We start from the raw sequence: 25933 nt of genomic DNA on the forward strand, positions 1-25933 counted from the left end.
GAGAATCCCAGGACCCTGGGGAAGGTTGGAACTCTTTGCTCTGTAGCGGAAGAATATTGCAGCAAGCGGTGGGCCGACCGCGCTCCCGGCCCGCCCTATTCCTACGGGGTTTCCGCATCCCCGAAGCAGAGGCAGCTGGGGCGCTGGACAGGACCGAGGGGCGGAAATCTGGGGTGCCTGGGGCTCTGGACTCCCCCGGCTTCCCCGCCGGTTAGTGGGACCAAGTTCGCCAAATCCCGCGGCGCTCCGTGCCGGAGAGGCAGGCAAGTCTATACGCTGCACTGGAGGGGACTCGGGTTGTTCCGCCTGTTCCCACCGCTACCTAACTTGAAGATGAAGAGCCTCCTGGCCTTTCGCCGGAGCATTTAACAGGCTGCAGACCTTGACTTTGTGAAATTACTGCTTCGGAAAATGTCGGCCACCCAACATGTCCTGGAAGGCCCCGTTTAGCGTGTATTGTGCAGGGCGAAAAGAAATAGTGTGCTCTGCACATATCTCTGGGGTAGCCACCTCCATTCTTGTCATGTTGCCTCTGGTCTTTTCTCATTCTCTCTTTAATACAATGCTTATAATACTTTAACAGGCGTGAGAAATGACAGATAAAATCATTGTAAACTTTTGCAAATATAGGGGTAATATTCCTTGAAACTCAAGAATTTAAATGGATACTTCCGTGGCAGGTACTTCCATGCGGCTTTGGAATTACAAAGCTTTTGGTTCTGGTCTTTTTTTTTTTTTCCCACTCTAAAGGTTTTTTGAATTGTAACTGCTTGTATATAATGAATGTTGATTTATTGAAACTGAGCAATATAATCCTTGCTGCTTAAATAAACTCCATGATTCGTAAAGCTCCAGAGGTTTTCCAACTGTAGCCCTAACCCAGAGTCGTTAATAAAAACAAAGAGAATAGTATATTGAGTCATCTAACTTTAAAATACAGTCCCACTCGTACCGCGATAGCATGAATACGCAAGAAAATATTTTCTCATTAATTCAGAAGGCCAGCCTAAAGTATGATAACTAGAAAAAATGACTCAACTTTCTATATTTGTGTATTATATTCAACTTGGTTGGTTCTAAATACCATTTTTTTCTTAAAACAATTATTTTTTAGAAAATTATCATGCTGGAAATTGTGACAAAAACTTATACCCAGATGACAAAGTGTACTTGGCCCTCCGTCCAGGGATTTCGCTCCCAGTTCATCCCTTTGTAATGCTCAAATCCAGATTTGAAATAATGCCAGGCGTTTTCTGAGAATGGAGGTCAGAGGTCCTTGTTGGCTCATCCAAAACCTACTAAAAATCTCCTGGGATCCAGGAAACTGAAGAAAATACTTAATTAGAAATATGGCCAACAGTTAAGTCTCACTTGAGTCAGTCAACCATGGGGTAAATCAATCAACAATTAACACCTAATTGTTGAGTGATTTCCTTAGGTTTAGCACTACTGTGCTGTGGAGGATTGCCAGAGTATCTTAACAGGAAATAATCAAAGACTAAAACTCTAGTTTTAGGTCACAGTTGCTCAAGGGGTTTCAAGGTAAGAAAGCTCCTTAATCTAAAATTCAGCAAAAATCCAGACCCACACACCCTGCAAGTCTAAAATGTATTTCAAATAAATGCTGTGTTTACTACATTTTCAAGTGCTTACTCAAGAACATTAATAAGTAAAAAATGAGATAAAGACCCAAACAAAACAGACACTTGAACAAAGTTTTGCATATCAACACAGAGCATACTGTTAAACTTTTTTACTTACCCGAGATCTAAAGTTAGATGGCCGTCTTTAAGTTAACTACAAACTGCTTCTTTGCTAAGTTGGAACATAGGAGGCTATTTATACTGCAAATATACTAAAACTGGACTTCTATCCCTTTGTGAGCCACAATTGTAAATCCATCTAGCAATTTTAAGTCAATGTTCAGCAGAGGAATCAAGGAATTAGTATGAATTTGTCAGTATGACATGAAAAAACAGTAACAAAACATTAAACGAGTATGCTTTATGTTGGGTGATGTCACCGTACAGAAAGGACCAAGTATTCTCATGATTCAACAACAACTACATTGTTGCCTTCTTGCCAATCTAACATTAGTTTAAGGCCTCAGTTGCTTTTTAAGTAACAGCTATGCATTTAAAGGAAGTCTTGGTAAGCTATTGATACACAGAAGTTTGTTAAGGTGTGTTTGGATCTTTTGGGCTTGTCTGGCTCAGGTGGTAAAGCATCTGCCTACAACTCAGGGGAGTTGGGTTTGATCCCTGGGTCAGTAGGATCCCTTGGAGAAGGGAATGGCTACCCACTCCGTTATTCTTGCCTGGAGAAGTCCCTGGACAGAGGAGCCTGGCAGGCTATCCAAGGGGTCACAAAGAATCAGGCATAACTGGATAACTTTAACTTTGGATCTTTAATTCATTTATTACTTATTAATGTGTATTATTTAGTAAACACACAAGATAATACATCCATCTATAATTTAAGTGTTTAGAAAGAATTGCCTTGAGCTGGACAGGAACAGTGCGTCTTTATTATTTGGTTACTGGAGGAAATTAAGAGGCTAGATTCTGCTTGAATGGTGACAATGTCCACTGAAGCAGTTTGGACAGTGGCATTCACTGCCGCATTCTTCACAATAACTTTTTTTTCCTTTGCTGCTCGGCTTGTGGGATCTTAGTTCCCTGACCATAGATTGAACCTGGGCCTTTGGCACTGAAATTACTAACTCTTAACCACAGGACCGGGAGTTGGTGATGGACAGGGAGGCCTGGCGTGCTGCAATTCATGGAGTGGCAAAGAGTCGGACACGATTGAGTGACTGAACTGAACTGAACCACAGGACCACCAGGGAATTGCCCTCCACAATGACTTTTAAAACCATCTATGTGAAGATAGGTAAAGATATTAATAGTATTGAAAAATGGAAAAAATTGAGGAGGACCATGGAATGGGGTCGTGAACAAGGACAAGTTTATACTCCTTAATCCAGGTTATTAAATTCTGTTGTGTTATCAAGATATGGAGGTTTTTTCTAGCTCCACTCTTATAAAAACTGAAATAAAGATACATTGTTGTCCTTCAAATCAATACATCTTAAACCATGGTATGGGTAAAAATCAATAGGAAGAGCTATCTAAAATGCAGATTACGTGGACACCACCCTCCCAACCCAGATCCAGTAGATCTAATCTGAGGTGGGGCCAGCTTTTTATTTTGGAAAATTCTAAACCTAAAGAAAAGTTGCAAGAAAATGCAACAAATGTCAAATATTTGTCACACCAGTTAACAGTTCACTACATCTGTTTTCTCTCATATTTATCCATGATGTTTTCTTAACTTATGAAAGTCACAGACATAGTAGTGACTGTTCAGTCCTAATGCTTCAGCACTACATCCTAAAAACAAAGATACTCTCTTCATAAAAGCACAAAAGTATCATTATACTCCCAAATTTACTGTTGATGTGATAATAACTATAAAACTATCTATATTCAACATTTCTCAAATGTCCCAGTAATTTACGTTGTGACCTTAAAAACAAATATCTAGGATTTTCTCATCAGAAATTCTATTACATATATATGTGTATATGTTGTATGTGTGTGTAGTGTGTGCTTGTGTGTCTTATGACCTCATAAATCTGGTTTGGCTGTTTTTCATGTCTGTCATAACACTGACATTTTTGAAGATTCCAGACCAGTTTGTTTTGTTTCTTAGTTTTAGAATGTCCGTCACTTTTAATTTCGCTGATCATTTCCTTATTCAAGATTTGTCTTCAATATTTTTGGCAAGAATATTACATGTAGGTGGCAAAGCGTCTTCCCCAATCCTTCAGGTTAGGAGGTGTTAGAATCACCCATTACCCCTGTGCGATTTTGATTCAAGTTAGTCTAAAAACAAAACAGTTTCCCAGGTGACTCAGTGGTAAAGAATCTGCCTGCCAAGCAGGAGATGTGGTTTTGATCCCTGAGTCAGGAAGATCCCCAGGGGGAGGAAATGGCAGCCTACTCCAGTATTCTTTCCCGGGAAAAACCCCATGGACAGAAGAGCTGGGCAGGCTCAGTCCATGGCGTTGCAAGAGTCAGACACGACTTAGCAACTAAACAATGATAGACACCACTTTGACAGAAACCTGCTTTTAAAAACTTTTGAAAATTTTTGTTTTATTTGAAGAAATGAAACTTGGTCAGAGTTCTGTATTATCAGCCCAAATCCTTTATTTAAACTGCTAAAAGCATTCAATTCAGTTCAGTTCAGTCACTCCGTCGTGTCTGACTCTGCGACCCCATTGTCTGTAGCATGCCAGGCTTCCCTGTCCATCACCAACTCCAGAGCTTGCTCAAATTCATGTCCATTGAGTCGGTGATACCATCCAACCGTCTTGTCCTGTGTCGTCCCCTCCTCCTGCCTCAGTCTTTCCTAGCATCAGGGTCTTTTCAAATGAGTCAGTTCTTTGCATCAGGTGGCCAAAGTATTGGAGTTTCAGCTTCAGCATCAGTCCTTCCAATGAATATTCAGGACTGATTTCCTTTAGGATGGACTGGTTGGATCTCCTTGCAGTCCAAGGGACTCTCAAGAGTCTTCTCCAACACCACATTTCAAAAGCATCAATTCTTTGACACTCAGCTTTCTTTATGGTCCAACTCTCATATTCATATATGACTACTGGAAAAACCATAGCTTTGACTTGATGGACCTTTGTTGGCAAAGTAATGTCTCTGCTCTTTCATATGCTGTCTAGGTTGGTCATAGCTTTTCTTCCAAGGAGCAAGTGTCTTAATTTCATGGCTGCCATAACCATCTTGATTTTGGAATCCAAGAAAATGAAGTCTGTCACTGTTTCCATTGTTTCCAGTCTATTTGCCACGAAGTGATGGTACTGGATGCCCTGATCTTAGTTTTCTGAATGTTAAGTTTAAACCAAGTTTTTCACTCTCCTCTTTCACTTTCATCAAGAGGCTCTTTAATTCTTCTTCACTTTCTGCCATAAGGGTTGTGTCATCTGCATATCTGAGGTTATTGATATTTCTCCTGGCTGAAAGCATTAACAACAAATAAACAACTAGTATGGTATGTGACATAGTGCTGGGTCCTTGCAGACACCAAGAAAATTAAAGGGGGCACAATTCTTGCTTTGGATCCAATTGAGAAAGTGAAAGAGCACATACAAACAACTTGAGAGCAATTTTCAATCAGGTGATTAAAGACTACAAAACTTTGTAATATTTGGTGAGAAAACATACTCTTATGTTGCTGGGAGTTTAGTGTAATTTTTTTTTTTTCAGGTTTTAGTGTCCTGAGTTGTTTTGTTTTTTTTTTTTTAGTGTAATATTTTTGAGGCTATTTTAGCAGTATGAAGGATTAGATTGCACACGTCCTTTGACCTAACAATTCCAGTTAAGAGTTTCAGGCTGGGCATGTAATAGCACAAGAACCCAAAACTCTGTCCCTCTTGCCCACCTGTCGTCTCCTTCCCCACCCCCACTCCCCTCAGTGCACATTCCTTTCCTCATTATTTTGAGACAACTTAAATGCCTGCCAAAATGAGATTGGTTAATAAGTTATATGCCATGCACATTAGTTAGTCTCTCTGGGAAGAGAGAATACACACGCTTTCCTTATTTCTTCCACTTAGTACAAGTCAAACCCCTGCATGTTATAGATACAGCAAACCCAAGAACACTGAGAGGTAGAGAAACTAGGAACTTGGAGATGGACTTGGTGGTAAGTTCCCTGGGTTTTCCTCTTGCATCATACATCCCCAGTTGGAAATGAAGAAGTCAGCAATCCAGAAAAGCTAACCGGCAACAGATCAAAAACAAGGTCCAGCAAAAGTCTGCTCCTTCTAGCCAGAAGCTGAAGAAAAGGGGCATCCTGGGGGGACAGAAAAGCTTCAGACAATAATCTATTCCAGCCAAACACCAAAGAAGAAACTAAACTGTGGTCCTACTCACAACCACACCAGCAGAGGCCAAGGGGGAAGCCTATGATTCCACCCCCACAAGACTCATGGGGCACCTTGGTATTCCCACCACCACTACTGTGGTGTCACAGAGACCTCAGGGAAGCCTGCACCTCCATACCCAGCAGGCAGTAACCAAGGCACTGTTTCCTCCTCCCTGAGGTGGTGGCAATTCAGAATATCAGGATGCTCGCCATCTCCCAGTGGCAAAAAGGTCACTTGTCACTGTGCTGGTGGAGAGCACCTGGGAGCTGGAATTCCCAGCCCCACCCAAGGGTAACAAGGGGCACCTCCCTCAGCTGTCCCCTGAGGCTAGTAGGAAACCGGACTTTCATCTCCTGGCCATAGAGAGGCGGTGCCAGAGAGTGTCAGAGAAAGCCAGCTAAAACAAAAGATTTAAATAAGATCCAATAACCATGTGAAAAAAATGCTCCTTATCGCTGGTCACTAGAGAAATGCAATCCAAAGCACAAGGAGATGGCACTTCACAGCCCTTAGAATAGCCATGATTTACAAAACCAGCAGCAGCACAGAAAATAATAAGTGCTGGCAAGAGTTGGGGGAAACTGAAACCCTTGTACGTTGTTGCTTATGGTGACTCTTCAGAAAGTAAACTCAGTGAGAATTCCCTGGCAGTCCTAAAATCAAATTGTCAGCAGAGCTGTCTCTGGTCCTTCTGGAGGTCTTAGGGAAAAATCTGTTTTTTCCTTTCCCACCTTCTAGAGGCTGCCCATATTCCTTGGCTCCTGGCCACATCCCTTTGCTTCCATTATTGTCACATCTACTCTAACTCTGACCTTCTTCCTTTCCTCATACAAGGACTTGTGGTTCCAGTGGGTCCACCTGGATAATCCAGAATAATCCCTCCACCTTGCGACCTTTAACTTAATCACACCTGAACAGTCCCTTTTGCTATGTAAGATAACATAGTCACAGGTTTGGGGGATTAGGATGCAGACATATTTGGGGAACATTATTCTGCCTGCCACAATGACCAATCAGCTTTGTTGAATAGTGTATAAAGTAAGATCCAAGAGGAGACAGTAAAGACATTATTAGAATAAAGTTGAAAAGTTTCTAAGAAGTTGTGCGTTTTAGTCCAAAAATGGCAAAATGATTTTTTTTTTTTTTTTTTGCTTCTTTTATTCTTAGGTTAAACAAACCAATGACCAATGACACAAAGTGTTTGTTTTTCACTGCTGGCAGTAATTTCTTTCACATATAGTAAGCACTTAAGTATTTTTGAATGAATGAGTGAATAAGAATAAATAGTAGAACTTCAAAGATCAAGGAATATTATCAATTTCCTATAGTGATTTGTAATGTTGATATGCTGTTTAAATTACTCTTTAAAATTTCTTTTAAAGATTAAAACTACTCCTGCTATTCATATTCAAAAAGGATACATCCTGATGTCTGTCCCCTTTAGCTTATATGACCATTTCTGTCCTCTGGATTTGTAGGCCTGCATTTATTTACTAAAATGATGATTTACATAAAGGTGCTTTTTAAAAAAATATTTGTTTTTATTTCTCTGCACCAGGTCTTAGTTGCTGCAAGCTGCAGTACGTAGGATCTTTAGTTGCACCTGTGGGATCTAGTTCCCTGGCTAGGGATCTAACCCAGGCCCCCTGCATTAAAAGCATGGAGTCTTAGCCACCAGAACACCAGGTAAGTCATTACATAAGAGCGCTTTTATTTATTTATTTTATTTTATTTTTTTGTTCTGCTTTGTATGAATTTATTCAACAGTGTTTAACATCCATGAAAACCAACAAAATGACCAAATAACTGGAGAGGCCATAAAGAGACATGAAGGGACGTTAAATGTGCTGTTTTAACCACCATAGTAGATAGTCAGTAGAAGACACTCTCTAAATCTATAAACCATATAGATGTTTAAGCATATTATAAAAATTTAAAAGGGTAGTATCTCAGGGAATGTTCACAAATTGCTTTAAGTGGCTATTTTTTAATAAGAGTGCTTTTAATAAGCTGTTTTAAACTATCTAGGCTGTAAAACACACTGAGTTCTACTTGCAATTTTTTATCTTACTTTTTTGTTGCACCAACAATGATTTTAAAACAATAAAGGACGTTTTAAAAATAAAATTTCTCCTAACCCTACTACATTAAGGATCAAAGCTCAGCATTTTCCTCCTGTTCACTGCTCCATCCAATATCACCATGGCTTTGGCACTGTTACTTCTGCCGATGCTGTTTGTGAATTTTGTATGGTGAATTTGCCCACATTTAAAAGTGGGCCTAGAGCGTGGGCTGGATAGTGGTGGTCCTTAGGTCCGATCTGTGCATCTGAAGCTGGGGTGCAGTAGATGTAGAAGTGAAGTGGCAGTTTAAAGATTCATTTCCTTGGAATAAATCCAGCCATTCTTCAACTGAATATTCAGGCTTCGTGATTTTTACCACACTTGAGTACCATCTGAATTATTTACCTAATCTTTTTTATAAGTCAATTTACATTTACTTTTCTTGAGTTAAATCACAGGTTTAATTTGTTGTATTTTCTAATACTGATTAAAGTAATTACCTGTGGGGACTTGCTGGTGATCCAGTGGTTAAGACTCTGTACTCCCAATGCAGGGGGTCCCCAGGTTCAATCCCTGGTCAGGGAACTAGATCCCACATGCCGCAGCTAAGACCTGATGTGGCCAAATGAATGAATATTAAATAAAATAATTACCTAAAAAATAAAAATAAATACTGTGAATCAGTATAGGTCATCTGAACTTTTCTGTTTGAGATACACTGTTTCAGATGCATTGTAGACCTATGAAATCTATAGTCATTAGCCAGACCATGGCAGAGGGAAATTAGATCTTGGTTTCCAGTTTTGAATTCTGAATGAAAGGCCAGCTAAAATCGGTGACTAGCCAGATAAATATTAATCATCAGTTGTTTCTGATGAAAGCTTTTTAAAATTATATTAATAAGACTTAAAAAGTGGGGGGACCACTCTGCCATCTTCCTGACTCCCATAGAGAGGTGGAGGTGATGCATAACTAGCTGGTGTTCCCTGACCTAGTTACACTAACTGTTTGGGAAGGCCTTTGAGTCTGAAAAGAGAAGGTGGTCAAGGCATCGTGCCCTTTGCTTGCTGCTGCTGCTACTGCTGCTAAGTCGCTTTAGTTGTGTCCAACTCTGTGTGACCCCAAAGACAGCAGCCTCCCAGGCTCCATCATCCATGGGATTCTCCAGGCAAGAGTACTGGAGTGGGGTGCCATTGCCTTCTCCGCCTTTGCTTGCTAGAAGCTTCTATTTTTCTTTTCCTTCAAAATCCTTTGGAAAAGTAAATTCTTATACTTACAGTTGATCCAAGGAAAAGAAATTATATAGGCTGTAGTGTCATTGAATAAGCTTTGGAAGAGGGGGTGCAGTCAATAAACCTATTATGTTAAATACTTGAAATTTTCAGAGTATTAGGCTGACCATCATCCTCTTCATTAAGAAGGCAAGAACTAGAAGTGTGTACAATCTGGTGATATCATGAATAAACAGACCAGAGCATCAGAGGAAAAGTCTTACTTAATTGTAATTTATAAGGCTCTGTCTCTTATTACATTCAATAAGAAATACCCAAAATTGTCCTGATACGTCCACTGCTACTTGTTTTTCCTGAGCTGATCATTCACGTTTAAACACCCTTCTTTTGCAAAGCAAACACTTTGTAGTGTTTCTTTAATCTACAGAACATGTTTGCAGTAGAAAATAGAATTTGTTCACTTAAATTGTCATTGAACTTCAATAGCCTTCATTTAATATGACCTATCTTTCTCTATAACCTGATGTCTCTTCAGTTGTTGAAAAAACCCAGACACTGTGTTTAGCTGTCTTTCTGTTCACTGTACAAGTTTGGGGAAAAAAAAAAAAGATTCTAATAGATTTAACTCTAAATACACCTCAAAACTGCTCTAGGGACTTCCTTGGTGGTCTGGTGGTTAATATTCCATCTACAAATGCAGGGAACATGAGTTAATCCCTGGTCTGGGAACATCCCACATGCTGTGGAGCAACTAAGCCCATGGGCCCCAACTACTGAAGCCGGCTTGCCTTAGAGCCCGCGCTCCGCTACAGTTGCCACGGCAATGAGAAGCCAGTGCACCACAGCTAACGAGTAAACCCCATTCGCCACGAGAGAAAAGCCCTCACACAGCAACGAAGATCCAGCGCAGCCCAAAATAAAGAAATTAAAAACAACAACAAAAAACTGCTTGGACTTAACTCCCTGTCCGGCCCAAGAAGGGGAAAAGCAGAAACTCTGGGGCCTTCAGTGGAATGCTTCCTGTTTTTCTTGCTCTGATTCAGGAGTAGCTGCTCAACCTGTTAGACTCACTGAAAGGAAAATCTATCAAATGAACTAAAATAGGAGATGCTGAAGTTAAAAAGTAGAGTCAGGGAGTGCGTTCTTATATAAGTTTAGATTAATCTGCCCAAAGGTATTTGGTAAGATAGAGGGATACTTGTAGACAGTAGGAATCACTGAGGGATAGACTCTCAACAAAGTACAGATTGAGGAGTAATTACTACATTTTCCTTCCTGTCCTTCAGTCGCTCAGTCAGGTCCAACGCTTTGCAACCTCATGGACTGCAGCACACCAGGCTTCTGTCCTTCACCATCTCCCGGATTTACTCAAACTCGCGTTCATTGAGTTGGTGATGCCAACCAATCATCTTATCCTCTGTCATCCCCTTCTCCTCCTGCCTTCAGTCTTTCCTAAATCAAGGTCTTTTCCAATGAATAAGTTCTTCACATCAGGTGGCCTGTGGGGAGCGGCTTGAAAGAGCTGACTCTGGGAGCTGCCTTGATTGATTATCAAGCGTCTCTTCAAAGACATAGCTCTCTGTCCCGCCACCCCTCTGAATTTACTATCCAAAGATAAACACAACACTAGTAAGCCTTGAATGCACACAAGACACAGACAGATAGCCTCTTTACGATTACCCCTAATATAAATCAGGATGTCATTCCTGTGCTCTGGCGCCTAGTGAGAGTTCTAGTGATTGTTATCTTAAAGGTGATGTACATGGGGAAGAATTTTCTTTGTGATGCCTCCTTCTTGGTTTAAGTATAAATGAAGCTTAGAGAAATAAAGGAGCATCATTGACTGCAGCGATCCTCTCGACCCCATCTGTCCTGTGTCTTTATTTCTTAGCCTAAAGGAACGCGTCGTGTTGCTCGCTGAAATCTCCCGGCTGGTCCGGCAAGTGGCGCCCAAGCATGTGGCTCGTTGAAAGTTCATCTCGGCCGCTACCCGTTGGAAATTGTGCAGTAAGTAAGTAAAAGAATATTTGCTTGAATATTGTGGGGTAGGAAGGTTTATTGTCGAGAGTATAAACTATGGGGCAAGATCATAGTCGTCAGTTGTTTGTGCATATGTTACAGATAATGTTGAAGCATCGGGGAATGCAGGTTACTAAAACAAAATTGCAGACTTTTCTTAGTTTTGTTGAAGAAGTATGTCCCTGGTTTCCACAGGAAGGGACTATGAGTTTAGAGATATGGAAAAAGATAGGGAAACAGATTCAAACATATTATACTCTCCATGGACCTAATAAGGTTCTTGTGGAGACATTTTCATTATGGTCTTTAATAAGAGACTGCCTTGATTTTGAACATGAGGAAGGGAGTAAATTAAAACACATGTTCTCACCTGAAGATCCAATTTATGCTACTCCTAAAGTTTATGCTACTCCTGAAGGGAAAAGACCCACAACCTTTGAATTAGAATCTGCCAAACCTTTGAAGGAAAATGAGGGAACGTTGATTCCAGAGGATGAGGAAAGTTTAGAGGAACAGGCAGCTGCTTACCATAAGGATGATCATTGGGAATTACTTGTAACTGATGATTCAAATGTGCAGGCAGCAGCTGCCCCTCCGACAAAGAGTCTGGAGGCACTCATGCAGCAATTATTAATAACAATAAAGGAAGAAATAAAAAGGGAAGGTAGGGATGAAGGTGCTGGTTCAATCCCTGCTGCGCCTCCTGCTTATGCTCCCTCAATTATTGCTGGATTAGATCCTCCGCCTATTTCCAAACCTGAAAAATCGTTAGCTATAGCTCATGAATCACAGGGTTTGTCCCGCTTGCAAAAAGCTATGCAACAGGCCCAAAGAGCTGGAGAAACTGTTCAGGGATTCTCCACTGCTTTCCCAGTATTTGAGCATGAAAACCAGCGGTATTATGAGGCTTTACCTTTCAAACAACTAAAAGAATTAAAAATTGCTTGTGCACAATACGGCCCCACGGCTCCTTTCACCCAGGCTATGATAGAGAATTTAGGAGGTCAAAATTTGCCGCCAAGTGACTGGAAACAAATAGCAAGAGCTTGCTTAACAGGAGGGGACTATTTATTGCGGAAATCAGAATTTATGGAACAATGTGGGCTTATAGCTGAATTAAACCAGCGACAAGGGATTAATACTACATATGAGATGTTGATAGGGAAAGGAGCTTATCAGAATACGAATGCTCAATTAAATTATTTGCCTGGAGCATATGCTCAAATTTCTAATGCTGCTCGGCAGGCTTGGAAAAAGCTTCCTTGTTCTAGTAATAAGACTGAGGACCTTTCGAAAATTCGTCAGGAGCCTGATGAACCATATCAAGATTTTGTGGCTCGTCTTCTTGAAGCAGTAGGTAAGATTATGGCTGATGAGCAGGCTGGAATGGTGCTTACTAAACAATTAGCCTATGAAAATGCAAATTCTGCCTGTCAGGCTGCACTTAGACCGTACAGAAAAAAGGGGGTCCTATCAGATTACATTCGTATATGTGCTGATATTGGACCTTCCTATATGCAGGGTATTACCCTGGCTGCAGCTTTACAAGGTAAAAGCATAAAAGAAGTGCTATATCAACAGCAGATAAAAACTAAACGAGGATTACCTAGTAGAGGAAATGCTGGCTGTTTTGCTTGTGGCCAGCCTGGACATCGTGCTGCCTTTTGCCCCCAACAAGCCAATTCGGGGAATATTAAAACTCCTAATTTATGCCCTAGATGCAAAAAAGGAAGACATTGGGCAAAAGATTGTAAATCAAAAATTGATGTCCAGGGCAACCCACTTCCCTTGCAGTCGGGAAACTGGGTGAGGGGCCAGCCCCTGGCCCCGAAACAATGTTATGGGGCAATTCAGGGAAATCAGATGGTAGAAAGCGAGTCACAGACTTGTTCAGAGCCACCTCAGGGAGTGCAGGCTTGGACCTCTGTTCCTCCTCCTACACAGTATTGACTCCTGAAATGGGAATGCAAGCTCTGCCCACTGGGGTATATGGCCCTTTGCCTGATGGAACTGTGGGCCTTTTGCTTGGACGTAGTAGCTCTACCATAAAAGGACTGCTCATAGCTCCTGGAGTAATTGATGCTGATTATACAGGAGAAATCAAAATTATGGCCCATTCTCCGCAATGCATTACCACCATAGCTGGTGGACAGCGTATAGCTCAATTGATATTGGTCCCTGCGGTGCAGACAGGAAAAGCATTGGCTTCCAGGAGAGGGGAAAATGCCTTTGGATCCTCTGACGCCTACTGGGTCCAGGCAATAACTAATAATCGTCCTGAGTTAACGTTAAGAATAAATGGAAAGTTGTTTACAGGCATTTTGGACACAGGAGCTGATGTTTCTGTTATTGCTGAGAGACACTGGCCCCGAGAATGGCCTAAACAGATAGCTATATCAACATTGCAAGGAATTGGTCAAACTAGTGACCCTGAACAAAGTACAGAGCTGTTACATTGGACTGACCATGAGGGTCATGAAGGGGACATTAGACCTTATATCCTCCCAAACCTCCCTGTAAATTTGTGGGGACGAGATGTTATGACCCACATGGGAGTATATTTATACAGTCCCAGTGAACAGGTTAGTAATCAGCTTTTAGATCAAGGGCTTCTTCCCACCTCGGGACTTGGAAAAAATAATCAGGGAACTGTTGTGCCTGTTCAGACAAAAAGTTTACCAAAAAGATGTGAACTTGGGTATTTTTAGAAGGGACCTCTGATCCTCCTGTAATTCACGCAGATCCTATTACTTGGAAGTCTGAGGAGCCTGTGTGGGTTGATCAGTGGCCCCTTTCCAAAGAGAAAATTGATGCTGCCCAACAACTGGTGCAGGAACAGTTGGAATTGGGACATATTGAACAGTCTAATTCACCTTGGAATTCGCCCATTTTTGTTATTAAGAAAAAATCTGGAAAATGGAGGCTTTTGCAGGATTTACGAAAGGTTAATGAAACTATGGAAGTCATGGGAGCATTACAACCTGGCTTACCTTCCCCCATGGCTATTCCAAGAAATGCTCATATAATAATCATAGACCTAAAGGATTGTTTTTATACTATTCCCTTAGCACCTCAAGACTGTCCTCGATTTGCCTTTAGTGTTCCATCTGTTAATTTCTCTCAACCAATGCGCTGCTATCAATGGAAAGTTTTGCCTCAAGGTATGGCTAATAGTCCGACTTTATGTCAAAAATTTGTTGCAGCAGCATTAGAAGAGACTCGAGTAAAATACTCTGATGTTTACATTTTGCATTACATGGATGATATACTGCTGGCACATTTTGATGAAAAACATCTGTTAGCAGCTTATGCCTTCATGGAACCAACTTTGAAGGCTGCAGGGCTTATAATAGCCAAAGAAAAGGTGCAAACCTTTCCTCCTTATTCCTATCTTGGCTTTCGTTTAGAAAGGGAGACATTTGGAGTTCAGCCCATTGCTTTGCGAAGAGATAATCTGAAAACACTTAATGATTTTCAAAAGTTGCTCGGGGACATTAATTGGATTAGGCCCTATTTACATCTTGCAACATATGAATTAAAGCCTCTTTTTGATGTCTTAAAGGGAGATAATAATCCTACCTCCCCACGCAGCCTTACAGAAGCTGGAGAGCGAGCTCTTCAGAAAGTGGAAACTGCCTTATCACAGCAGCATTCCAGTTACTGTGACTATGAAAGGCCTTGGGGACTTTATATCCTTGCCTCAGAACATTCACCTACAGGTGTCCTGTTTCAAGATAACCCTCTAAGGTGGATTTACTTGCCAGTTTCTCCTTTACGGGTGTTAAGTCCTTATCATGTTCTTGTAGCTAAAGTAATAGCCAAAGGCAGACAGGAATCGGTTAATTATTTAGGAAGGGATCCCCACTTTATCTGTATTCCTTTTTCAACTGAACAGCAACTATGGCTCTCTCAATTTTCTGATGATTGGGCAATTGCGCTTGCACAGTATGCAGGGGAGATTAAACAACATTATCCTGCTAATAAATTGTTACAATTTGCACAGCTGCATCAGTTTATTTTTCCAAAAGTTGTGCAGCAATGCCCTTTGGAAAAGGGGACAACTGTCTTTACCGATGGATCTTCCAATGGCATGGCCAGTTTGGTGATTGAAAATGAATCTTATTATTGTCAAACCTCATATTCATCAGCTCAAGAAGTAGAGCTTTTTGCAGTACTCCAAGCTCTGCAACGTGTTCCTCAAAGTTTTAATTTATACTCTGACAGTCATTATGGTGTCAGAGCTCTCTCAGTCATTGAAACAGTACCCCTCATTGGAGCTGCAAAGCCCTCTATTCAAACCTTGTTTTTGAAAATTCAGAATCTCATTCGAGCCCGAACTCATCCTTGCTTTTTTGGGCACATACGTGCTCACACTGCCCTTCCTGGACCTTTAACGGCTGGGAATGCTCTGGCAGATGAAGCCACCCGTATGGTATGTTATTCTTCCTTAACCCCTATCTCTGCAGCACAGGCCTCTCATGCAATGCACCATCAGAATAGCAATTCTTTACGGCTGCAATTTGGAATTTCCCGAGAGGCCGCTCGTCACATTGTAAAAACTTGTTCTACCTGCCCGCAGTTTTTTGTTCTTCCCACTTATGGAGTCAATCCTCGGGGTTTACTCCCCAACGATTTGTGGCAAATGGATGTTACACATATTTCTGATTTTGGAAAATTGAAATATGTGCATATTACTGTTGATACCTTTTCTGGTTTCCTCATGGCCACACTTCAACCTGGAGAGGCTAGTAAGCATTGTATTCAGCATTGCTTACGGAGCTTTTCTGCTATGGGCCTACCTAAATGCATCAAAACAGACAATGGCCCTGGATATACTGGTCGCAATTTTCAAGCCTTATGTGCCCAGTTACAAATTGTGCATAAGACTGGTATTCCATATAATCCGCAGGGCCAAGGAATTGTTGAGCGAGCACATCAAACCCTTCAGCACCAATTGAAAAAATTAAAAAGGGGGAGTTTGTATGCTATTACGCCTAACAATCTCCTCAGCCATGCCTTATTCGTTTTGAATTTTCTAAGTCTTGACCGGGATGGCAAATCAGCAGCTCAACGTTTTTGGCACTATGACAATAAAAAGGCTCGGCCATTAGTCAGGTGGAAAGACCCGCTGGAAGGCAGATGGCATGGGCCGGATCCAGTTCTAACATGGGGGAGAGGTCGTGTTTGTGTTTTCCCGCAGAATGCCGAAGCCCGCGCTGGCTCCCGGAAAGGCTGGTACGCACGGTGGAGGCGATCACTGGTGGAGCGAATGAGACAGCTCACAGTCCAGGAGACAGTCCCGCTACCAACAGCCCAGCAGATACAGGCTCTGTTACAGATGGCGTGTGAGAATGCTCCAAACCCTTCCCCCGCCTCTCCTACTAATATATTAATTTCTTTACTCCTCCTTTTAAACCAGATAAGTTCCATGAATGCTGATGTCTTCTGGGCATATGTTCCTGATCCCCCTCTTTTGCAGCCTGTTGGATGGGAAATGAGTTCTGTTCCTGTGTATGTGAATGACACAATACTTTTGGGGGGGTTTTCTGATAAACATATTTTTCCGCAGAATGTCAACATTTCTTATACTGGATCCTCTTCACAATTACCAATGTGCTTTTTCCGAAATCATAATGTTTCAGGTTGTCTCACTGTTACAGATGTTGGATATTCTGATTACAGCACTGGCTGGAGTGTGGATATTCCTGGTGTGACCAAGCTCACAGGGCATGCACAGCGACGCAACGGAACGGGACCCCAGGATATCCCATTCTGTGGCCTGGGGCATAAAGGGGAACATATAGCGGTGCCATGGAAACTCTGACGGAATGAGACTGCTACGGTGTACTCTGTTCCTAACAGCACGCACTCACTGTGGGACTGGTCGCCAGACTCAGAGAGAAACCCTGGAAAGGAAAGTAACAGACAGTTTGCAGCGAGAATTTGGAATCTTGGCGGCACCCTTGTTTATCAAACTGAGGTCTGGAAGTTGCTGGCTGCTTTTGAAACAAGCGGATCCTTCCTGCAGACTGGAGAAAAGGTTAAAGGTGGACTTTTTTGGAATGCAACCTGGAGATATCCTCCGGCTTGTGTACCTTATCCATTTATGATTATTGCTGGTTCTGTAAATCTTACTAAGAAAAATAGTCAATATTATATTCATTGTTTTAATTGTACCCTAACCAATTGCATTCGAGGAATAAGAAATAATTCTGGAGTCTTAATAGTTAAACAACCACCTTTTGTTATGTTGCCTGTAAATCTTACTGAGCCTTGGTATGAAGAGTCTGGGCTTGAACTATGGGAAAGAGTGCGTACAGCCCTTGCTAGGCCACGAAGGGGGATAGGATTAATAATTCTGAGAGTAGTAACTCTTATAACTTTAATTGCTTCTGCTGTTACTGCTTCTGTATCTTTAGCTCAATCTGTGCATACTGCTAATATTGTAGATGATTTAGCAAAGAACACTTCAAAAGCTTTAGGAGTTCAAGAAGATATAGATAGAAAATTAGAGGATAGACTAAATGCGCTTTATGATGCAGTAAGATTTTTGGGAGAAGAAGTGCAAGGGTTAAAGCTAAAAACAAAAATTAGATGTCATGCTAACTATCATTGGATTTGTGTTACACCAAAAATTTATAATGATACTGAAACACCTTGGGACAGAGTGAAATCACATTTAGATGGTATTTGGTATAATGAAAACATTTCCTTGGATCTAATACAACTTCATCAGGAAATTCTTAATATAGAAAATGCTCCTTGGGCTAGTATGGATTTGGCAAAAAATGCTGAAGAGTTTGTTAACAGTTTGTTTTCCAACTTTCCCTCGATTACCTCACTTTGGCATCTTTTTTCAGGGGTCGTGGCTGTGCTCCTAGTGTTTGCGCTTTTTGTGTGCATTGCTCCTTGTATCATAAAGAAATTCATTACAGAGTTGTGGGACATCAAGGCTGTCCTACACAGTAATTACTTACGCCAAAAGAATCAGGCGTGCCCTTTTACTAAATAAAAGAGGGGGAGCTGCGGGGAGCGGCTTGAAAGAGCTGACTCTGGGAGCTGCCTTGATTGATTATCAAGCGTCTCTTCAAAGACATAGCTCTCTGTCCCGCCACCCCTCTGAATTTACTATCCAAAGATAAACACAACACTAGTAAGCCTTGAATGCATACAAGACGCAGACAGATAGCCTTTTTACGATTACCCCTAATATAAATCAGGATGTCATTCCTGTGCTCTGGCGCCTAGTGAGAGTTCTAGTGAATGTTATCTTAAAGGTGATGTACATGGGGAAGAATTTTCTTTGTGATGCCTCCTTCTTGGTTTAAGTATAAATGAAGCTTAGAGAAATAAAGGAGCATCGTTGACTGCAGCGATCCTCTCGACCCCATCTGTCCTGTGTCTTTATTTCTTAGCCTAAAGGAACGCGTCGTGTTGCTCGCTGAAATCTCCCGGCTGGTCCGGCAGTGGCCAAAATATTAGAACTTCAACATCAGTCCTTTTAATGAATCAGTTCAGTTCAGTTGCTCAGTCATGTCCGACTCTTTCCAATGAATATTCAGGACTGATTTCCTTTAGGATTGACTGGTTTGATCTCCTTGCAGTCCAAGAAACTCTCAAGAGTCTTCTCCAACACCACAGTTAAAAAGCATCAATTCTTGAATGCTCAGCTTTCTTTATGGTCCAACTCTCACATCCATACATGACTACTGGAAAAAACATAGCTTTGACTAAACAGACTTTTGTCAGTAAAGTAATATCTCTTCTTTTTAATATGATAACTAGGTTGGTCATAGCTTTTCTTCCAAGGAGAAAGCATCTTTTAATTTCAGGACTGCAGTCACCAATGTGAGTTGCCTTCCTTCTTTGACCCTGATTCCTAAAGGCAAAAAAAAAAAAATGTGGAGGAATTGAAAGGTACAGAGATTAGAGAGATTAAATAATTTACTTCAAAATGCTTGTATTTGAATGCATTCCTTGAGGGAATAGTGATAAATCCCCCTGGGCGATCCCTTAGGCTAACTAGTGGGAACTGAGGTTTCAATTCAGGCAACTGCTAAATAGTTTGTGGATCTAGGTAGATTGTTAGACTCCTAAGGGTATCAGTGGCCCCACATTTCCTCCACCCCACCCTCCTCCTTCAAATGGGGACCTTTGTCCCTATATTTTTAAGTCTTGATTTTTGGTTAAAGTTAGAAGGCTGATAGTTAACCTCTGCCATCTCTTGAAAGCTCATTAAAATAATGGTAAAAATCTTGTTGAAAAGACTTAAACACTCAAGAAAATGGGAAAAGAGACAACAGCCCACTAAACTTAAATTGGAAAACAAATGGGAAAATCATGAGCAAATTAGCAGATGGGAGAAAGCTTAGTCCTAAATTCAGAGTGGTTCCCCACTCTGAAGTTGATAAGCAACTTCATTTATATTGCAGAGCAATCAAAAGACTAAGAAATTGGTAGGGCCGTATTCTTGTGGGGATGTGAGATTAAAACATGAACACTGGTTGAAGTTTGTTGAAAAAACAGTTAGAAAGTGCCAGAGCAGAGAGAAGCAAGCACATTTCTACCCTCAATCACCTCCAGGCTCTGCTGAATTCCAGGAGACCAGAATAAGTGCCAATGTGGCCAAACCCAGGTTTGTGTGCATGAACCTGGAGGTTCATGTTTGGCCTCACTGGGTGAGGTCAAACAAACTGAAAACTCAGGGTTTGGAGCAGAGAAAGGTTTACTGCAAGGGCCAAGCAAGCAGTACAGGCAGTGGCTCATGCTCAAAAGACCCCAGACACCAGCTCTTTCTTTGCTGACCCTGGATTAGAATTCTGTGGCTACAGAGAAAACTCAGGAATAAAAACAAAGAAAGTGACACTTTAGGCTGAAATCACTGGCAACCCCACAAGAAATAAAGGAGGAAAAGTAAACCCAGGGATCAGAAAAGCCAACAGACCAGTTAATTATACCTTAGAGTGATTGTTAAATTGAAGTTTCCTAGAAAAATGGTAATTCTCAGAAAGTAAAGTGGTCTGAGGAAGACTCAGGTGTGACCAAAAGCAATCGCCCAGCGTCCCAAGCCCGGGGGCATAAAGAAGAGTGGCAACAGTGTCTCCAGAAGGTCATAAGTTTACAGGACTTACACTCCAGTATCCATGAGCTCAAGAAGCAAGCCCCAGCCAGTCCTGTCTTGATGAAGACATCCCTTCGCAGGATCCTGGGATACAGATGGTTGGACAGTGTCTCCTCGGGTCCTCCCTATGTACATGTGACCAGCCTCCCACCTCCTGAATACGAGTCCCAGGTCTGTGCCAAGCATACTCCCTTTGGAGAGCTGCTGTGCCCTCCCCGCCACCCACCCATATATGGTCTATATGGAGGATCCTCAGGTACCCGGATGGGAGCACTGGGCCAGGAGTCCTCCAAGGTCAAGTACATTCCTGTTCCCTGCTTTTTTTTTTTGCGTCCCCCCAGCCTCCAGCTACAGTCAACCTCCTCTGACTCTGATTCAGATTCTGAACTTAAAAGGACATTAGAAACTGGATCCCAGTTCTATCTGAAAGATGACAAAATACTGCAGTTCTATACACTCAATGACTTTTTTCTTTCCCAGCTCAGGATAATGAGAATAAATGTGAAATTAAATGAGAAAAAAAAAAAAAAAGTCCTTCCCTACTCCATGTAGTTAGGCAACTTTTTCTCCTTTACTCTGGCTAGTCTAGAAGTTTACTCTTCAAAAAAAGTAAAAGAGTAGGTCTCTGGATTTAGGGCCCTCCTGAAGGTGTACTTGAAATTGGGTGGTCAGTGTAGAGAACTATGGGCGTGTGGGTAAACAGAGCACCTGTCTTCTCCAGCTTCCCCCTCTCTGCTCCTTATCCTCTCCTTTTGCTCCTCCCCTTCCTTCTTTACCACAAATGTGGGAGAAGAGCCAAAATTCCTTTCTAACTTAGCAAGTTCACAAGTATTTATACCTTTTAGAAAACAAAAAGACAATAAATTTATTTATCGCCAGTCCAGTAACTTACTAAAATGACAAGCATCAAGCAATCAAACTTTAGATGATAAATGTGATGAGGAAAAATCATAAATTTTTCTATGGCAAGACAATCGAATTGAGACATTTAAAAAAAAAAAAAAAAAGGCCTGATTTGTGATGGGCATTTCCCAATGTGCATCACCTGCATGATACATTAACCAGACCTCCTCAAAGCAGGACAATGTCATCAACCTTTGAGAAAAATGGACTCTTTCTTTAGACACCAGCATTGTAATTTTAAGATTAATATTCTTTTTAATCCCAAAAGGGGGTCATATTGATCAAAGGCTCACTTTGTACACATATAACTAAACATCTCTGATGAACTTGATGTACAATGCTGAACTGTCAATGTGTTCCATAAATTCTTTGTCTGAAGATTGTATAAAAATACATCTCTAACTCTAGGCCAGTGGAACAGTTCTTGGAGCTTCTGCAAACTTGTGTCGTGGGGTATAGTCCTCTTCTTGACTTGATTGTGACTAGATTGTCCATCCACAAAAGTAACTTATACAACAATCTCTGAGATAAAATATTTCCAACTTACTACATAATTTTTCAGCACCTAACTGCCTAAAGGTTCACCAATCCACTTGTCCTCTGCTCTAGGGGAGTACAATTTGACAACTTATTTTTGCTCATAAGATTTTATCTTTAGTGATTTCAATGTTGCAATATCTCTTTGAGGGTTTTTCAGTGTAAAGATTTTTGCAGATATCACTTCCACTGGCACGTCTTTATCCTTGGTGTAACAACCACTTTCCTCATTTATGTCACTAAGTTCACCTTCACAAAATTACCCTGGCTGCATGTCTAGATGCAGTGGTATAAACATCTTAATCATTTCCAATTTCACCTTTCATTTTTTTGGCTGCACTTTCATCTTTCTTAAACAATTCTCTCTTTCCACCATTCACTTTTGTAATAAGTCAGGTGGATTTTATCACTGGAAGACAAAACAGCAACTGCATACTGAATAACAGATTCATGGTGACTAGTCTTCTAGACTTTGAAAGAATGGATGTGATTGGCTACAGATCTTGATGCACATCTTTTATTTCCCTGGTGTTTTGAGGACGGTGAAGTTTGTACTATGTCATTGCAGGTAATGTCCTGTGGTAACTGAAGTTTGCGTGGTGCTGTTGGGGGGCAGGTCTTAATTTAGACCACTGTGACTGAAATCTGTGGATATCAGAACTGTGCAAAATGAGGATCACCTGTAGTTATTTCCTAGTGAGAAAGTGATCAAATATATTTCTGGCAGAAAATATCATCAATGTAGAGGTTCTACATTACTCGTTTTGTAGTCTTTGGAACCAACTTACTCAAGTCAAAGGTGAAATATTGATGCATAGCAAAGGTAAGAATATATTTAAAAGAAATGAAGTACTTGGAGACAAGTTTGAACCAAAGCTTCCCATTAACAAGCAGGTCAGTTGAATGTTCCACTGAGAATTTTCTGTTCTCTATTAGTTCCTCCCTTCTCCTCCCTCCTTTTAGTCATTAAAACACTTCTAATCAGAGATTTTTAAAGTTAAACCTTCAGAATTACCCAGGGCTTGGTAAAACACAGATTGCTTGAAATTTGCATGTTCTCACAAGCTCCCAGGTAATGCTGATGGTCCGAGAACCGCACTTTGAGAACCACCGCTTTTCATGATAGACTCAGGAATGGAATGAAAACTTCAGTTAAGTGGATAATTCACAAACTTTTTGACTAGTAAAACCTTACGATCAATTGATAAAACATGAGCAACCCTTTCAGGCCATAATTTGAGTCTCTTAAGCCAAATCCACAATTCTGCAGATGCCACTTTTTTCAATGTGAATTCAGTTTGTCTTATTGTACACAAGCATGCGTGCTCAGCCCTTCAGTCATGTCCGACACTGTGACACCCCACAGACTGTAGCCCACCAGGCTCCTCTGTCCTTAGGATTCTCCAGGCAAGAATACTGGAGTGGGTTGCCATTCCCTTTCTCAGGGAATCTTCCCACTAGGGACTGAACCCACATCTCCTATGTCTCCTTTGTTGGCAGGTGGTTCTTTACCACTAGGGCCACCTGGGAACCCCTTGTAGTGCACAAAAACAAATATTTAAAAATCTTCAGAATACTATCTAGTTATTCTGGACATTTGCAAAAATATTTGTGACGAAAGTTAAAATCTAAAAACAAAAACTACAATTTATTTTGCTGTGTAACAGAAAGAAATGTTTATGTTCTTAATGGCTTGATTTTGAATCAAGTAAGTTTTGAAACATAGTTTGAATGCTCACAGAAGTCAGAATGAAGTCTGTGGTGTAGTACTGTACTAATGCTAATTTCTTATAGGTGATAATTGTGATATGATTATGCAAGATGTTTACATTAGGGGAAGCTGGGTGAACAGTGGTGTCAAGAACTATCTGTGTTATTTGATAATTCTTCTGTAAGCCTAAAATTATGTCACAATTTTAAAAGTTTAAAGAAATGCATAGGAAGAGCACTCTGTTATATGTATACTTATACATCAAAAAGAGTTTTCATCTGTGGGAAATTACTTGGGTTTCCTCCTTTGTCTCAACAGAATAGTTCAGTTGCCATGTTCTTTCTATTTCTCAGTCTTGGGATAATTTCAGAGATAGTTTAAATGGATTTTATTTGGATACCAAATGAAATTTGGTGGAGGTATATAAAATGTCTATGGAAGAGGTTTTTTGAAATTGGTAACATTTCACTCTTACTCTCTTCTATAAGTCTTTATTTTTATAATTGTGGATAAGCAACATATTTACAAGATTTAAAGTTTAAAAGGTATGAAAGTGTATGCAGTGATGAGCCATCCTCTTACTCTTGTCTTCAGTTCAGTTCAGTCGCTCAGTCGTGTCCGACTCTTTGCAACCCCATGAATCGCAGCACGCCAGGCCTCCCTGTCCATCACAAACTCCCGGAGTTTTCTCAGACTCATGCCCATTGAGTTGGTGATGCCATCCAGCCATCTCATCCTCTGTTGTCCCCTTCTCCTCCTGCCCCCAATCCCTCCCAGCATCAGGGTCTTTTCCAATGAGTCAGCTCTTCGCATGAGGTAGCCAAAGTATTAGAGTTTCAGCTTCAGCATCAGTCCTTCCAATGAACACCCAAGACTGATCTCCTTCAGGATGGACTGGTTGGATCTCCATGCAGTCCAAGGGACTCTCAAGAGTCTTCTCCAACACCACAGTTCAAAAGCATCAATTTTTTGGCGCTCAGCACTCTTGTCTTACTGCTAGCTAATTTTCTCCCCAGATTCAACCAATATTATTATTCTTCTGTATCCTTTAGATATATTTGTTAACACATAAGCAAGAAAATGCATGTCTATTTTATAGAAAATGATAGCTTCGTTTACTTTTCTGAATCTTTTATTTTTTTAACATATTTTGGAGATACAGAGTCCATATCTGTGCATAACAGCCTTCTTGATCCTTTCTGGGGTCTGCATTGTATCTCATTATATGAATGTAAGCAGTTTATCTCACTGATCCCCTTGGTGGACATTTAGATACTTCCCATCTTTTGCTATTACACACAATGCTGCCGTGAACAGTTTTGCCCCATCATTATTCGCACATGTGCAGTTATATCTGTATTAAGTGTAATTCAAGGATCATATATGTGACCTTATAATCTGGAAGAGCATTATTATATGAATTTTTTGATAGGCAGTTATACGCATGGTACAAAATGCAAAAGAACAAAAGTAGATGGTAATTCATATTCCTCTCCCCAGAGATAACCTCTGCTACTTGTTTCTTGGGTATGCGCAGTGTTTCTGGCCACTTTAACCCAGGTTTTTCACAATCTTTAACCGATGGTTTGGTCCTTCCTTCCTGCCTTCTCCTTTTCTCTTTCTCCTCCTCTTCTCCTTTTTCTTCTTTGAAGTTTATATTTTAACATCACCCTTGACTAATCTAAGATGGCAGAATCAGTGAAGGCATTACTATGTATATGTGGAGGCTTAAAACAAAACTTTTTGTACAATCTACCCAGTGAAGTGTATCTAGCTATTATTAACAGGCAGAATGTTCCAAACCTGGAAATAAACTATTTTTTAGAAATCTTTTTTCAAATAATCATTGTGTCACCTTTCTATGTGTACTGTTTCCATGCATCCTAAAGAGAGGCTCACAATCATGAGAGCACGCTCGTATTAACAACTCTTCGCTGAGTTCCCAAGGAGGGGAGGAATGCTGTCTCTTACCATTGTTTTCAACACTGAAGTGCTGACCAAAAAAAGGGCAGCTTTTATAAGACTCTGGAGCAATTCTGGAAAAAACTACAGCATATAAATCAGGCCCATTCACTCCTGGACTCCCGTTCTTGTTGACAAGTGCTGACCTGAGCGAGATAAGGGAGTCAATCTTGGTTACTTTGGGGAGCAACAAAGGTGGTCGGGGTGAAAATGATATCCTGTAAGTGCCCAAATCTTCTGAATGTGGGGTTAAGTTGTAGAAATGATATATGAGAAGGTGGCCCAAAGAGCCTGGACAGTTGATAAAAATAATGGCAAAAGTGACTGAAAATTTAAAATGGATATGTTATAACAGCCATAGAGAGGTAACAGTGGAAAATATAATTCTTTTAGCAGTGAGGAACCTGGGTACAATTATGAAGTACTCAAAAGCATCCCAAG

The 25933-nt window shown here is 40.9% G+C and overlaps 1 long non-coding RNA gene across 1 annotated transcript in view; it reads left to right on the plus strand.

The window, feature by feature from the left end:
• The first annotated feature begins 26 nt into the window (after positions 1-26).
• LOC136173743 (uncharacterized) overlaps positions 27-25933 on the plus strand; it is a 41053-nt gene continuing 15146 nt past the window's right edge. The window contains exons 1-2 of the long non-coding RNA XR_010664278.1: positions 27-263; positions 7503-7630. This is a non-coding gene — a long non-coding RNA (uncharacterized lncRNA). The remainder of the gene's footprint in view (positions 264-7502; positions 7631-25933) is intronic.

This window comes from Muntiacus reevesi, chromosome 8 (genome assembly GCF_963930625.1).
Source record: "Muntiacus reevesi chromosome 8, mMunRee1.1, whole genome shotgun sequence".
Taxonomy (NCBI): Eukaryota; Metazoa; Chordata; class Mammalia; order Artiodactyla; family Cervidae; genus Muntiacus; species Muntiacus reevesi.